This window comes from Rattus norvegicus, chromosome 3, assembly GCF_021556685.1.
Source record: "Rattus norvegicus strain SHRSP/BbbUtx chromosome 3, alternate assembly SHRSP_T2T, whole genome shotgun sequence".
Taxonomy (NCBI): Eukaryota; Metazoa; Chordata; class Mammalia; order Rodentia; family Muridae; genus Rattus; species Rattus norvegicus.
In genome coordinates this window covers 104,953,518-104,965,797 of record NC_141536.1, presented here as the reverse complement: position 1 = coordinate 104,965,797, position 12,280 = coordinate 104,953,518, and the positions used below count along the sequence as shown (strand labels likewise).

At 47.5% G+C, this 12,280-nt stretch overlaps 1 pseudogene; it reads left to right on the top strand.

Moving 5' to 3' along the window:
- Positions 1 to 4,880: 4,880 nt before the first annotated feature.
- Positions 4,881 to 8,652, top strand: Akr1b1-ps6 (aldo-keto reductase family 1 member B, pseudogene 6; annotated as a pseudogene).
- The last annotated feature ends 3,628 nt before the right edge of the window (positions 8,653 to 12,280 follow it).

Sequence of the window (12,280 nt, the reverse complement as noted above, 5' to 3'; positions counted from 1 at the left end):
TCCCGTGGATACCTGGGAGCCAGCTTTAGGAAAAAAAGGTCTCAACAAGGAAGCTGTGTATGGCTGGCCACGTTTGGCTTCAAGGCACACCAGCTCTCTTGGGGAAGCAGGTCCTTGTCCCCCAGATGTGCTCACTCAGTCCTGTCCCCTTCTCCTTTCCTTGTGGGAAAGATTTCTCTTGTCTTCTCTGCACAGCCTGATTCTCTCTGCTCTGTCTCCCTCTGGTTCATTCTTCCTGAGATTTGCACACAGGCTGTCTCTCTCTGCTTAGTGGCTCTCCTTGACCATGTAGCATGCCAGTATGGGCCCTGCCTCCTCCTGCCTTGTCTTGTGGTTTGACATTTCACCTAGGTTTGTTCTGTCTCTTCCTCAAGACTGACAGACAGGAGACTCTGGGTGCTTTATCACTGCCTCCTACTTCAATCCCACACAGAACCAGCACAAAGCTGACCACATAAACAAGGGCACAGTGAATCTTGAGCACACGTTTATGTCTCTGTCTTGGTTCCTGCCTGAATTCAGTCAGCTGAGCCAGTTGGCCTCAGGCATGTTGAAATGAAGAACCACGTTCTTCTGTGGAACATGCTGTCTGCCAGGCACTTTGTCTCCTTATGGGAAGCTGACCATGACCTTGTTTCTTGTGGCACTTATGGGCCCCTGGCTGTCCAGGCACCCCTCTGACTCAGCAGGAGAGTTGCTATGGGAATGACCTGAGCTGACCACTCCACCCTTAAAAGGAGCCCTGCTGTGTAAGTGTTTGCAGGTGGTCAGAGAGGGAGGAGGGAGAGAGGTGGCAGTGCCCCTCCATCCCATTCTCGAGGGTCTGCAAATGTTTCCAGCCTCTGTCTCCTTTCTTGCAACTCTCTTCACTCTGAACTCGCAGCAGGGCCTGGCCCATGCTCCCTAGGGGGCCTGAGAAGGGCTGGAGTGGGGGTGGGGAGAGCAGTAACCTGGTACTCTCAGCCCTGCACTCTTCCCCCAATTGTGAAATGGCCTTGGACAAGAGCCAAGCAGGAAGCTGCCTCTAATCTGTGGCCTGGCGCCTGTGGTGTGAGGCCTGCAACTGCCTCTTCTCCTTCCCAGTGGTGGCTGAGGCTGACCTACAGGCCCACCTGCCCCGAGACAACCTGAGTTGTCTCCTGGAAAGGAGCCTAAGCCTCCATCCTGGCTACCCTAAGAAGGAGGGGATTCAGAGTGTGTGAAGGGCAGTTACTCCTCAGTCCTGGGCCTCAAGGCTCCCAGTGTCTACTCTTCCTTCTGAACCCCATTCTGTTTTCCTAAGAATTCTGTTAACTAGGAGGAAGCCGGGTGCAGTGGTTCACATCCTCAATCCTAGCACTTGGGAGGCAGAGGCAGGCAGGTCTCTTGAGTTTGAAGCCAGCTTGGTCTACAGAGTGAGTTCCAGGACAGCCAAGGCTGCCTAATGAAACCCAGTTCAAACAAAACAAACACAAACACAAACACAAAAACACAAACCAAGTCAGCCAACCCCTGCTCCCAACCCCCGAAAGAATAGTAGAAAAGTAAAAGGTTGGACTAGAAAGATCTTCAGGGGCCTTTGTGTTTCCAGTTCTAGTCTTGTGACTCAGCTGGTTTGTGATCCACTGACATAATTTCTAGGCTCCATCAGATGGGCAGTCTGCTTCTGTGTCTGTTTTCCCTGAATAAATCTGCACCTGTTCACCTCTCAGAGTGGTCTACTGAGGTTGAGTGATTACACGAGAGTATCTCTCGCTTTGGGAGTTAGCCCGGGGAGTGATCTGTACCGGAATCCTCAGTGAATTATTTCCTGCCATTTCCTTTCAAGCTGGAAAGTTTAAACTTGGGACCCTCAGGCATGGCAGCACACTCTTTTAATCTCAGCACTCGGGAGGCAGTGGCAGGTAGATCTCCTGAGTTCCAAGCCATCTTGTTCTCCATAGTGAGTTCTAGGACAGCCAGAGCTATGCAGTAAGAACCTGCCTTGAAAACAAACAAATAAATTTGGGACCCCAGACATCATCAGTAAAGGACCCTGACTCCCACCCACTAACAGCGTAGGGCAAAAAAGGCCGGGAGGGGAGCAAGAGCCTTCACATGGCAGGGTACTCTGGACAGGGCTGCTTGTATAACAACCAGGCATCCCTGACTTGGCCTCAGTTTCCTTTGTACGGTGCGTGGTACACCCTGCATGAGCGCTGCCCCAACCCTGCTTCTGTACAAGACACATGGGACCAGGGGCTGTTTATGGGGTACAGTCTGTAGGCTACAGGGAATCCTATGTATCTCCCCCAAACACTGGCATCTGAGGTGCCACATTCAAATCTCTCCTTCACCCAGCATTGCCTGTTTCTTAGAGAGAGAGAGTGAGAGCTAGGTGCAGAAGAACACTCTCAGTACTCAAAAGGCAGAGGCAGGGGAATGATGTTCAACGTAAGCATGTGTTAAGTCCTTGGGACTTGACTTGAGGTGGACAGCAAGGGAATGACAAAAAGACAGACACACAGACATACCATACAGGAAGTTGGGCTGGGTGGACCGGGCTCTTGGATGGAGAAACCACAGCGCTCTGGAAGCTCAGTGACTATTATATAGACTTGAACAGGAAGTTACCGTGTACGGCTGAAGGAGGAGGCGATGTTAATACAGACAGATAAGCAAGGAGGCAAGATTAATGTATACTGGATCAAGTCTAGCTAATTCGGCAGGTCCGGTCTCTGTAGAGGAACATTCTTAAGGCCCTGAACATGGAGGTGTTGGTGGGATAAAGCTATGATGAACATTTCTGTATGCACTGTCAACATCCACACATGGACCAGAAGTGAAGGCTTTTCCCAGTTCCCTCTGAGGCCCACCCTGGCAGGAGATGGAGACTGCTATTTTTCTATGGGTCTGAGTCTATAATCCTTGACATGGGTATCCCCACATTAGCGATACTCATTCAGTCAGGATTTCACTTGGGTGTCCCTCTGTTCCCTACAAGCATGAGCTAAAAAAAAAGCAGGGAGGCGGGGCATTTGAGACTCGTGATGAATGTGTTAGGGTGAGGTAGCTAACTGGCACAGAGGGGAGGAAAGTGAGGTAATGAGGAGAGTAACATTTTGTTCTATAGGGTGAAGGGTGGGGCTTTGGAGGACCGATTATTTGTGCTCTGAGTACTGTTTGAGTAGCAGGGGGTGAGGACACTGACACACGGCTTCTCTGGGGCTTGTTTTTTGGGGCATCTTTCTACAGTTCTCATTTAACTCACCCCAGTGAGGAAGACCTTCCCATTTCCAGCTGAGATGGAAGCTCTTAGAAATAAAAGTGACAAGGCTGGAGAGATGGCTCAGCGGTTAAGAGCATGGACTGCTCTTCCAGAGGTCCTGAGTTCAATTCCCAGCAACCACATGGTGGTTCACAACCATCTGTAATGGGATCCGATGCCCTCTTCTGGTGTCTGAAGACAGTGTACTCACATACATAAAATAAATAATTATTTAAAAGAAGAGAAATAAGTAAAAGCGACTTTCGTGGGCTGGAGAGATGACTCATTGCTTAAGATCACCTGCGGATCTTCTAGAAAACCCAGATTCTATTCCAAGCATCTACAGGGCAGCTCACAACCATCTGTGACTCCAGTTCCAGGGATCTGATGCCCTCTTCTGGCCTCCGTGGGTATTGCATGCGTATTACACAGACTTACCTGCAGGCCAAACACTCGTGTACACACACACACACACACACACACACACACACACACACACACACACACAATCAGTAAGTCTTCATTAAAAAGTGACTTTCCTTTGGAAACACAACTAGAATGCGCTGCGTGGAGCCTAGAATTTAAGATTTGGTGATTCCGGAGACAGGATTTTTTTCTCGGAGTGTAACATGACCTTGGAATGTGGGTCTAGACAGAGAGAGAGAGAGAGAGAGAGAGAGAGAGAGAGAGAGAGAGAGAGAGAGACAGAGACAGAGACAGAGACACAGAGAGAGACAGAGACAGAGAGACAGAGAGACAGAGAGACAGACAGAGACAGACAGAGACAGAGAGAGACAGAGAGAGACAGAGAGAGACAGAGACAGAGAGACAGAGAGACAGACAGAGACAGACAGAGACAGACAGAGACAGAGAGAGACAGAGAGAGACAGAGACAGAGAGACAGAGAGACAGACAGAGACAGACAGAGACAGACAGAGACAGAGAGAGACAGAGAGAGACAGAGAGAGACAGAGAGAGACAGAGAGACAGAGAGACAGAGAGACAGACAGAGACAGACAGAGACAGACAGAGACAGACAGAGACAGACAGAGACAGAGAGAGACAGAGAGAGACAGAGAGACAGAGAGCGCAGTTTTCTGCCTTCTCTCCCTTCCGCCATCTTTATGGTCGACTCTGGATGTCTGAAAGGTCCAGTCCCTGGTGTGTGTTCCATCCTGGATCTATCCATATACTCTTTCCTGACACAGGGACATTGTACACTGGGCCCTGAAGGTCCAGTCCCTACTTCCCCTTGGTGTAATTTAACCCCTTTTTGGTGCTTTAGTGATAGCGGGCATGAAATATTCAAGTCCCAGGAATGTTAGGAGGACTCCAGAGAACACAGGTAAAGTGCCTAGAAATGAGCCTGGCGCTTAGTAATTTCTCAGTAAATATGTCGTTCAATCAAATTATTCCCTCTCTTAGAGACAGGTCTGTTCTAGATACTCACACCGTGAGTTCTTTGCAACACGGGGTTCCTGGTAAGTCCCTGTTCAGTGAATCCCCTTGTTCCCCAGAAAGCCCAGACCCCCTCCTGAAGCATATTGTAAAGATAAAGCCCACAATCTAGGATAGTCTTGTCTAACTAAGATAAATAATTATCCAAGCTCTAGGAGACCCTGGACCCCTACCGCTGCACCTGTCCATTGATGCTATGCCGTCCCCTGCTGGCCACGAGGAGTACTGCAGGTGGGTCCCTGGGAGACTTGAGCTGCGGGGAGAGCTGCTGGAAGACACGGGGAGGGGGGGGGCTCCTCTGCTGTGTCTAATGGGGCAAGAAGGGCAGTGCTAATGGCATGTATCTGGAGACTCTAGAGACTTCCTAAACCTCCGAGGGGCTTCAGGGACAGATACTGTACTTCCGAAAGCGTCTGGTTGGCCTGGCACTCACTGGCCAGATCAAAATGGCTTCAGCTTGCATCTGTCTTCCTTTGCTTCTGCAGTGCTAGGATTGCAGACATGTGGTACCATAACCTCTGAGTTAACAGAAGTAGAAGTGACTTTAGGAACTGGTGTAAGTCCTTACAGGATGGTGGAATCATCTCCTTGCAACTGGAAAACAACCCTTTGAGGGTAGGAAAAGATCCAGAAAAATGAGGGACCAAGACAACCCCAGGCACTCTGAACCCCAAGTGGAGCTGTTCACATGGTCTCTGTAGGGTACTGGGGATAGGATTAAAATGCATCACTCCACTCTGGGGAAGAGGGCAGGGTAGGAGCAATGAGCTCCCAGAATTAGGGAGCCTCCTACATGTGCACAACCAACACTGACTGACTGGAGAAAAGAGTAGGAATGAACAGCTTTGAGTGGCAACCTGGCCAGAATGTATGCCAACATGCCAGTGTAGTTACTCTTTGTAGGAACACCCAGGCTTCCAGAACACATTCTCTTCTCCCTCTGACTTCCCCTGCAGTGCCTTTCTCACCAGAGCTAATCTCTTCCCACTGACTCACGAGGTCTCCAGGTCTTTGGACTTCATCTGTCACCCTGAGCCCAGGCCAGCCCAGTGCCATTCTGTATTTCCTTTCAGCCATCTACTTCTTCGTCTTCAGCTCACTCCAAATTCAGTTCACCGAGCCTGGGTGAGGCAGCTCAGAATCCTAGGTCTATTCAGAGTAGAACTGCAAACAGGCACCTCGGCCCTGAGGACAGTCCCTATAAGGCACAACATCTGTGAGACTGTGCTTCTGTTTTACAGGTGGGAAACTGGGGCAGCCACCTCTAGTCTGGGTGACTGGAGCCATAACAGTGCATGATCTGATAGACTATTCACTCCTCTCCAGGAGGCAGGCACTTCCATGGTTCATGACATCTCCATTTTGTGAGGAAATTAAGGTTCAGATTCAGTCAAGTAAAGGCAGAATATACAAAATGATGGACAGAAACGAAAGTGAAAGAAATTCAAAGAAAAAAACAAACAATCCTCACCTAACACACACACACACACACACACACACACGGTGGGTTGGTGGGTGAGTAGGGAACAGAGAAAGAAAGAACCTAAGGAAAGGAAGCTAGAAACGTAGCTCAGACAGCAAAGTGCTAGGTTTGATTCCCAGCATTGCATAAAACTGAGCACATATTCAGGAGACGGAAGCAGGAGAGGTAGAAGATCAAGGCCATTCTCCACGCTTAGGGAATTCGAGGCTGGCTTGAGCTACGTGATTCTGTCTCCATTCCTGATTTCCTCAGAAATCCACGCAAGCGATCAAACAAGATCCATGCAGAGGAATACAAAATCCCAAGTAGATCCTGAGCTCCAGCCAACTTGCTTGGTGGATTTGTGATCTCTTTGGTGGCTTCCTTTGGCCATTATTATCTAGCGTTTCCCCACTGTATGACAGCTTCAAGCCCTGCTGTATCTTGAGATGGTCACACCACACTTCTGGGTGGGGTGGACATCCTGCTCTATTAGAGCAATTGGGAAGGGAACACCTGCTGCTGCTGGACTGTACATCTGGTGACCAGTGGCTTCAATTCTGTCCCACTTTTCAGAGAAGAAATGAATTATAAGAAAAAAAATAACTCGTTTCCCAAAGGGTGTGTGTGTGTGTGTGTGTGTGTGTGTGTGTGTGTTGTATATACCTATATATGCATGTATATGTGCAAAAGATATATATATATTTGCAAATGTTTTTTAAAAATTCAAAGCAAGACAAGGATTGGTGCATTTCGTCAACGGGAAAGCGCACCTGATTATATGACGTCACTCAGGGCTAGCTAGCGGGTTGTAGCCTGTTTCATTTGGTAGAAGAGGACACACAGCAGTTCAGAAGATTCTTGTGCCTGGACAGACAAGCTCTGTTGAGTGGAGGGACAGCTCTGGCTCCCATCTGTGCAAGATTCAACTTCACTTGCTCTTACAAATGCATCTCTGAACTTCTGGTTTATAAACGTGTCTAGTATTTTCCTTTGAATGAGTTGTTACATCTACCCAGTTCCCTTAGTAATAACTTTAACAAAAAATGACAATGATTTTAACAAAAAACATGGGCATCATTTCATTTTATTAAATAATTCAGCATATCAGGGCTCCTATCCTTTGTCTCCAACCACTGATAGGCAGACATGAGACACAAACTTGCCAAGCCGGGAACGGTCACTCTTTTTTGTTTTTGTTTTTGTTTTTTTAAATTGAGCCAGTGTTTTGCTAGTTAGCCCAGGCTAGCTCTAAAACCACAACCTCCCTCCCGCCTCCATCTCCAAAGTGCTGGAATTGAAGACGTGTACCACCACATTTGGCTCATGACTAGGTTTTTAAATCCTTTTAGAAAGAGATTTATCTTGGTGTATGTGTATAAGTATTTTGCCTGCCTGTGTGTGTATATATTATATGTGTGCCTGGGGTCCTCAGAGGCCAGAAGAGGATATTGGATCCCTGGAACTGGAGTTACTGAAGTTGTGAACTGCCCTCTGGGCACAAGGACCTGAATCCAGTTCCTCTGCAAGAGCTACAGATGTTCTTAACTGCTGAGCCGTCTTTCCAGCCCATGCCTAGGTTTCTCAAAATCATTCTTTCCATGTGCTCCTCTTAAGAAGGCAGGGCCACTGTTGTGGGCTAGGGTGAGTAACATGCAGCAGTCACGGCTAGCCATCTGGCCTGTCTAGGTCTGGGTACCCGGATGTCCCCTCTTGGCCAAGTGACAGTGAAGGTTGCTATTGACATTGGGTACTGCTACACTGACTGTGCCCAGGCGTATCAGAATGAGAAGGCAGTGGGCATGGTCCTCCTAGAGACATACGAGGAACAGGTAGGAAACCCCAGAAATTCTTCAACATCAGCAAGCTGTGATTCACGGTCCATGACAAGAACATGGTGAAAGGAGCCGGCCAGGCGACACTCAGTGACCTACAGCTCTGCCACCTGGACCTTTGCCGTTTTCATTGGCCAGCAGGCTGCAAGCCTGGACCCGACTATTCCCCACTGGATGCATCAGGAAACGTGACTTTCAGTGACTCTGATTTTGGGGCCTCTTGGACAGCCACCGATCAACTAAAGCATGAAGAGTTAGTGAAAGCAGTTGGTGTCTTCAGATTGAGAGGAGCGTGAGGTTCATCAGATTGAGTGCCACCTGCACCTAACTCAGGAGAAAGTGACTCAGTGCTGCCATTGCAAAAAACATTATGGTGACCTTGACAGACCCTGGATGAAGCCTGAAAGACGCTTCTCTCCTGGAGGACCCCAATGGGGCAATTGCAGCCAAGTAGAATGAAACTATAGTCTGGGTGCTAACAGGTATCCCACAAAAAAGAACTTGGTGTCAATCCCCAAGCCTGTGACACCAGCACACATTGCTGAGAACTTTAAGGTCTTTGACTCTAAGCTGAGCATTGATGATGCGACCATTCTACTCTGCCACGGCATGGATGGAGGGTGTGTGCCCTGAGGAGATACAAGGATGACCCCATCCATGCAGAAGTCTGAAGCTGTGAATGCCTGCTCCTCCCCAAGCGATGTACACTGTCCTTCCTGCCTCATCTGTCCTTTTAAGTGTCAACTGGCCCATGTCTGCACTGGGTGGCACCGGGTGGCACCTTGCGGACCAGACAGCGAGGATTTGTTAGTTGGCCATGAGATCTGGAGAACATGTTGGTAGCCGAGGCGTTTGTTTCCGCCTCCCTTGGTCTTTCTTCTTCCCACCTAGAGGATGTTGAACACAAGCACCTTTTCCAAACAGAAGCAAGATTTACAGCTCAAGAAATGCCATTAAGAGTTATGTTGTGTGTTGGGGATTTGGCTCAGTAGAGCCAAAATGGATTTGGCTTGGTAGAGCACTTGCCTAGCAAGCGCAAGGCCCTGGGTTCGGTCCCCAGCTCCAAAAGGAAAAAAAAAAAAAGAAAGAAAGAAAGAAAAAAAAAGAAAAGAAAAAAAAGAGTTATGTTGTGAGTGCTGAGACCTGTATTCCTTTGGGTCAGATTTCTATTTGCCTCAAATAAAAACTGCTTTGGGGCGAGGGGAGGCAAGACCATTAATCATGGCCAGTAATAGTTGTGACCATGAAAACGCAGAGCTTGTAGTGATTTGAAGAAGGGGCCACCAGCCAAGGAATGCAAATAACATCTAGATGGCTAAGAAACAGATTCTTCCTGGAAGCTTCCACATGGAATCCAGCCCTCTAAACACATTGGTTTTTGATTTCTGATCCAGGGGTATAAAAGAATAATTTTAAAAAATTTCATGTTTTAAAGTTTTTTTAAAATAATTTTTGCCTCTATGCATGTATGTGCACCAAGTATTTGTCTACTGGATACTCTGGAATTGGGGTTAGGGACATTCGTGGGTGCTGGGAATAGAACTCATATCCTCTGCAGGAGCAACAAGTGCTCTTGGCCACTGAGCCATCCCTCGAGCCGCCCCAAGATGTGAAAGAGTAATGTGTGCTCTATGAAGCTAGATTTGGGGGCTTGTTATGGAAGCAATGGGAAGCTAGCACAATCCCCTAGTTGGGCTCCCACGTTTCTCCTATTTATTTATTTGAGACAAGGTCTCACTATGTAGCCTTGGCTAGCCAAACTTCATAGACTAGGCTGGCAACTCACAGAGATCTGACTGCCTTTGTCTTGTGCGTGCTGGGATTGAAAGTATGTATCACCATACAGACGTAGTTCTCTCCTCTCTCTCTCTCTCTCTCTCTCTCTCTCTCTCTCTCTCTCTCTCTCTTTCTCTCTCTCTCTGTCTCTCTCTCTGTCTCTCTCTCTCTCTCTCTCTGTCTCTCTGTCTCTCTGTCTCTCTCTCTCTCTGTCTCTCTCTGTCTCTGTCTCTCTCTCTCTCCCTCTCTCTCTCTCTCTCTCTCTCTCTCTCTCTCTCTCTTTGAGAAAGATTTCCCCATGTAACCAAGGCTGACTGTACTAGCAGGCTTTGTGTGTACCTCACACAAGCTAGAGTTATCAGACAGGAAGAAGCCTCAGTTGAGGAAATGTCTTCATAAGATCTAGCTGTAAGACATTTTATCAATTAGTGTGATTAATGGGGGAGGGCCAGCCCATTGTGGGCTATGCCATCCCTAGGATGGTGGTCCTGGGTTCTATAAGAAAGCAGGTTGAGCAAGCCAGTAAGCAGCTCCCCTCCATGACCTCTGCATCAGCTCCCGCCTCCGAAATCCAGCCTTGTGTGAGTCCCTGTCCTGAGTTCCTTCCATGTTCTGGAGGTATAATCTGAATAAACCCTTTCCTCTCCAGTTTGCTCTTTGGTCACGGTGCTTTCATCCCAGCAATAGAAACCGTAACTAAGACACTGACCTAGAACTCATTCTGGAGTCCAGGTAGGGCTTGAATTTACTATCTACCTTCTACTCTAGTTTCCCTAGCTCTAGAATTACAGGCATGTACAGACAAATTCAAGTCTACCTTCATTCTCCGTAGTATGCTCTCCATGCCACAGATGGACGAATCTTTCAAATATAAATATGAACATCATTGTCTATGTGAAACTTTCTTATCAAGAACCTTCTCTCTGGATTGGTTTTTTGGATTTTCCCGACATGGTTTCTTTCGCTATCCTGGAATTTACTCTAGACCAGACTGGTGAAACTTTTGATTTTTCTCAAATGCTATTTTTAATAATGGTTCCTGAATGCTATAATGTCCCTTCTCACCCACCACCTACAGGTTATTAGGATACAGGGGACGTGGACCTGTTTAGAAATTGTTCTTTGGAGCAAATCTCATCTGCATTGTCAGGAGATCGGTAGTTCGGTTCGCAGGATTCATCACAAACACTTCCTTTTTTTTTTTCTTTTCTTTTTTTCGGAGCTGGGGACAGAACCCAGGGCCTTGCGCTCGCCAGGCAAACGCTCTACCGTTGAGCTAAATCCCCAACCCCACAAACACTTCCTGAATACAGCATGAAGCAGCTCAGTAGAGACAGAGTAGCAAACACGAATCAGCAGTGGTGGCATGACCTAGCAGAGACAGCCAGGCCTCAGCCGAAACCACCTGAGTCAGGAGGCACAATTAAGCCAGGAGAAGTTCTCTGCCGTGCCTTTCTCAACGAAGTGAAGATCATTGAAGATGCAAGACCAAGAAGCGTTGCAAAGCTAGCTGTGCAATCCCCTGTCACTGTCCATCGAATCCTAGTTATACGTCCTCAAAACATCATGTGTCCTCCAAGGGTTTGGCCTCAGTCTGTCTCAGCGAAACTCCACAGGACTCTCTATGAAGCTGACATCACTCTGCCAATCAGCCGAGTCTGATGAAGTAGCAAGAAACTGCAGTGCAGCATTGGAAGGTTTTTTCTTTTCTTTTCTTTTCTTTTCTTTTCTTTTCTTTCTTTCTTTCTTTCTTTCTTTCTTTCTTTCTTTCTTTCTTTCTTTCTTTCTTTTTTTTTTTTTTTTTTGGTGCATTTCTGTCCATGGGGTCAGGACAAATGGAGCTCAGCTATGCAATGTAAGGTTAACCAATACATGCATGTCATTAGTGAAGAATCCTTCATCACTCGTTCTTTCTAAACATCCTTTACCTGTGTCTGCTTCAGCGAAACATTCTTTGATATAACCGATTTTCCAAAGAAACAAGAAGTCTCCACTTCGTGCTGGCCTTGAACTCTCAGAGATCCTCTGCCTGTTCTGCCTTCTGAGTGCTGAGAGTAAAGTCCTGGGCCACCATGCTGGATGTAAATGTTTTAAATACGTTGAATCCAGATACTCACAAATGCTGGGCAAACCTTCCACCATTGAACCCCTTGCCCCCGCCCCTTTCCATTGGGAACAACATCTAAGCTTTCTGTGGCTATGGGCCCTGTGTGATTGTCAGAAGGACATCCACACTGACCATGGCAATGGCCCGGCTCCTTCTCCAGTCACTTTCACATACTTTCCCTCCCTCTGAAGTTGGATAGAAAGAAAAAATTATAAACCCTGGAGGCAGAAACAAACGAAAAAACGAAAACCCAATACCTTTTTCTGGGGTCTAGCCTGTGCTTCTTGCTGGCTTTGATCTTACAACACTGTCCTCAAAACAAGTACTCTTTCTAAAGATACCTCAAACAAAGAGACTGAAACACCGAACTCTGCTGTCTTAGCTTTTGGCCTTGAGTTTAACTTTTGGTGCTCCTT